The sequence below is a fragment of the Octopus sinensis genome, linkage group LG4 (genome assembly GCF_006345805.1).
Source record: "Octopus sinensis linkage group LG4, ASM634580v1, whole genome shotgun sequence".
Lineage (NCBI taxonomy): Eukaryota > Metazoa > Mollusca > Cephalopoda > Octopoda > Octopodidae > Octopus > Octopus sinensis.
Window position 1 is genome coordinate 61,926,530 of NC_043000.1, and position 4,742 is coordinate 61,931,271.

The following is a 4,742-nucleotide window of genomic DNA, read 5'->3' on the forward strand; positions in this document are numbered from 1 at the left end:
AAGAATGAATAAGCTAAGAGGGACAGGTACATGCATACGTACTCATCAGTACACACCAATACCATGTATGTAGACGCTGATCTATCTATCTATCTATCTATCTATCTATCTATCTATCTATCTATCTATCTATCTATCTATATATCTATCTATCTATCTATCTGTCTGTCTGTCTATCTATCTGTCTGTCTGTCTTCTGTCTGTCTGTCTGTCTGTCTGTCTCTCTCTCTCTCTCTCTATCTATCTTATCTATCTACCTATCTATCTATCTATCTATCTATCTATCTATCTATCTATCTATCTATCTATCTATCTATCTGTCTGTCTGTATGTCTGTATGTCTCTCTCTCTCTCTCTATCTATCTATCTATCTATCTATCTATCTATCTATCTATCTATCTATCTATCTATCTATCTATCTATCTATCTCTATATCTATCTGTCTGTCTGTCTGTCTCTCTATCTATCTATCTATCTATCTATCTATCTATCTATCTATCTATCTATCTATCTATCTATCTTTCTATCTATCTATCTATCTATCTATCTATCTATCTATCTATCTATCTATCTATCTATCTGTCTGTCTGTTTGTCTTTCCATCCCTCTGTTCGGCCCTATGTCCGACTGTCATTCCGTTTTTTCAGTCCATCTGTCTGTCCGCCCGTCTGCCTGTCTGTCTGTCTGTCTGTTTGTCTATCTGGTTCTTTATTTATATGGATGTATTCATATGGCAGACAAATGACTGAAACAAGGATAAGAAAAGAACATGCATACATATATACACATATACATGCACACATACATGCACACATACATATGTAAATATGTATGAGTGCGTATGTACATAAGAATATAAATAAATTATATCCGCATATGATGCATGTACATGCATAAGTATACATCTATCTATCTATCTATCTATCTATCTATCTATCTATACACACACATATGTACGTGCGTATATATGAATGTAGATAGGCTGGTAGGTATGAATCGTCTATATATATATATTATATATATATATATATATATATTAATCAATATAGGGTGGCAAGGAAAATTTTGTAGAATTTTATTGCCACCAGCGGCCCAGTGGGAAAAAATTAAATAGTCATAGACCATTTTTAAGTTCAACATTAACAATTAAGGAACGGCCATAATAGGCCATTCACCCACTAGAAATAACAGCCAAAGCTTCTACCGCAAATAAAGATTAATTCCGTAAACAGGAGAAAATTAAAAAAAACATTTACCCTGTAATTTCTTGTACGGTATACCGTTTCATCCGCTGTTTAATGGTAAACTAACCTGATTAAATTAAATCAAGCCAATCTTCCATAAGCCCTCGGATTCTTCAGCAAGAAATAGCTCAAGTCGGAACAGGTATTTACACGAGGCATACCCAATCTTGCCAAGGCAATATCTGACCTAAAATTTTCAAATCGTCGCACTCGCGCCAAATTTATCGGCAGCAAATAAATATCAGCCGTCGATTCCATTACGGAATTAACCAAAAAATTCATAATTAATCAATATAGGGTGGCAAGGAAAATTTTGTAGAATTTTATTGCCACCAGCGGCCCAGTGGGAAAAAATTAAATAGTCATAGACCATTTTTAAGTTCAACATTAACAATTAAGGAACGGCCATAATAGGCCATTCACCCACTAGAAATAACAGCCAAAGCTTCTACCGCAAATAAAGATTAATTCCGTAAACAGGAGAAAATTAAAAAAAACATTTACCCTGTAATTTCTTGTACGGTATACCGTTTCATCCGCTGTTTAATGGTAAACTAACCTGATTAAATTAAATCAAGCCAATCTTCCATAAGCCCTCGGATTCTTCAGCAAGAAATAGCTCAAGTCGGAACAGGTATTTACACGAGGCTACCCAATCTTGCCAAGGCAATATCTGACCTAAAATTTTCAAATCGTCGCACTCGCGCCAAATTTATCGGCAGCAAATAAATATCAGCCGTCGATTCCATTACGGAATTAACCAAAAAATTCATAATTAATCAATATAGGGTGGCAAGGAAAATTTTGTAGAATTTTATTGCCACCAGCGGCTCAGTGGGAAAAAATTAAATAGTCATAGACCATTTTTAAGTTCAACATTAACAATTAAGGAACGGCCATAATAGGCCATTCACCCACTAGAAATAACAGCCAAAGCTTCAACCGCAAATAAAGATTAATTCCGTAAACAGGAGAAAATTAAAAAAAACATTTACCCTGTAATTTCTTGTACGGTATACCGTTTCATCCGTTGTTTAATGGTAAACTAACCTGATTAAATTAAATCAAGCCAATCTTCCATAAGCCTCGGATTCTTCAGCAAGAAATAGCTCAAGTCGGAACAGGTATTTACACGAGGCATACCCAATCTTGCCAAGGCAATATCTGACCTAAAATTTTCAAATCGTCGCACTCGCGCCAAATTTATCGGCAGCAAATAAATATCAGCCGTCGATTCCATTACGGAATTAACCAAAAAATTCATAATTAATCAATATAGGGTGGCAAGGAAAATTTTGTAGAATTTTATTGCCACCAGCGGCTCAGTGGAAAAAATTAAATAGTCATAGACCATTTTTAAGTTCAACATTAACAATTAAGGAACGGCCATAATAGGCCATTCACCCACTAGAATAAACAGCCAAAGCTTCTACCGCAAATAAAGATTAATTCCGTAAACAGGAGAAAATTAAAAAAAACATTACCCTGTAATTTCTTGTACGGTATACCGTTTCATCCGCTGTTTAATGGTAAACTAACCTGATTAAATTAAATCAAGCCAATCTTCCATAAGCCCTCGGATTCTTCAGCAAGAAATAGCTCAAGTCGGAACAGGTATTTACACGAGGCATACCCAATCTTGCCAAGGCAAATCTGACCTAAAATTTTCAAATCGTCGCACTCGCGCCAAATTTATCGGCAGCAAATAAATATCAGCCGTCGATTCCATTACGGAATTAACCAAAAAATTCATAATTAATCAATATAGGGTGGCAAGGAAAATTTTGTAGAATTTTATTGCCACCAGCGGTCAGTGGGAAAAAATTAAATAGTCATAGACCATTTTTAAGTTCAACATTAACAATTAAGGAACGGCCATAATAGGCCATTCACCCACTAGAAATAACAGCCAAAGCTTCTACCGCAAATAAAGATTAATTCCGTAAACAGGAGAAAATTAAAAAAAACATTTACCCTGTAATTTCTTGTACGGTATACCGTTTCATCCGCTGTTTAATGGTAAACTAACCTGATTAAATTAAATCAAGCCAATCATGTAAATACCTGTTCCGACTTGAGCTATTTCTTGCTGAAGAATCCGAGGGCTTATGGAAGATTGGCTTGATTTAATTTAATCAGGTAGTTTACCATTAAACAGCGGATGAAACGGTATACCGTACAAGAAATTACAGGGTAAATGTTTTTTTTAATTTTCTCCTGTTTACGGAATTAATCTTTATTGCGGTAGAAGCTTTGGCTGTTATTTCTAGTGGGTGAATGGCCTATTATGGCCGTTCCTTAATTGTTAATGTTGAACTTAAAAATGGTCTATGACTATTTAATTTCTTCCCACTGGGCCGCTGGTGGCAATAAAATTCTACAAAATTTTCCTGCCACCTATATTGATTAATTATGAATTTTTTGGTTAATTCCGTAATGGAATCGACGGCTGATATTTATTTGCTGCCGATAAATTGGCGCGAGTGCGACGATTTGAAAATTTTAGGTCAGATATTGCTTGGCAAGATTGGGTATGCCTCGTGTAAATACCTGTTCCGACTTGAGCTATTTCTTGCTGAAGAATCCGAGGGCTTATGGAAGATTGGCTTGATTTAATTTAATCAGGTTAGTTTACCATTAAACAGCGATGATGTTTGAAAGGTATACCGTACAAGAAATTACAGGGTAAATGTTTTTTTTAATTTTCTCCTGTTTACGGAATTAATCTTTATTTGCGGTAGAAGCTTTGGCTGTTATTTCTAGTGGGTGAATGGCCGATTATGGCCGTTCCTTAATTGTTAATGTTGAACTTAAAAATGTCTATGACTATTTAATTTTTTCCACTGGGCCGCTGGTGGCAATAAAATTCTACAAAAATTTCCTTGCCACCCTATATTGATTAATTATGAATTTTTTGGTTAATTCCGTAATGGAATCGACGGCTGATATTTATTTGCTGCCGATAAATTTGGCGCGAGTGCGACGATTTGAAAATTTAGGTCAGATATTGCCTTGGCAAGATTGGGTATGCCTCGTGTAAATACCTGTTCCGACTTCTTGAGCTATTTCTTGCTGAAGAATCGAGGGGTTATGGAAGATTGGCTTGATTTAATTTAATCAGGTTAGTTTACCATAAACAGCGGATGAAACGGTATACCGTACAAGAAATTACAGGGTAATGTTTTTTTTTAATTTTCTCCTGTTTACGGAATAATCTTTATTTGCGGTAGAAGCTTTGGCTGTTATTTCTAGTGGGTGGTGAATGGCTATTATGGCCGTTCCTTAATGTTTATGTTGAACTTAAAAATGGTCTATGACTATTTAATTTTTTCCACTGGGGCTCGCTGGTGGCAATAAAATTCTACAAAATTTTCCTTGCCACCCTATATTGATTAATTATGATTTTTTGGTTAATTCCGTAATGGAATCGACGGCTGATATTTATTTGCTGCCGATAAATTTGGCGCGAGTGCGACGATTTGAAAATTTTAGGTCAGA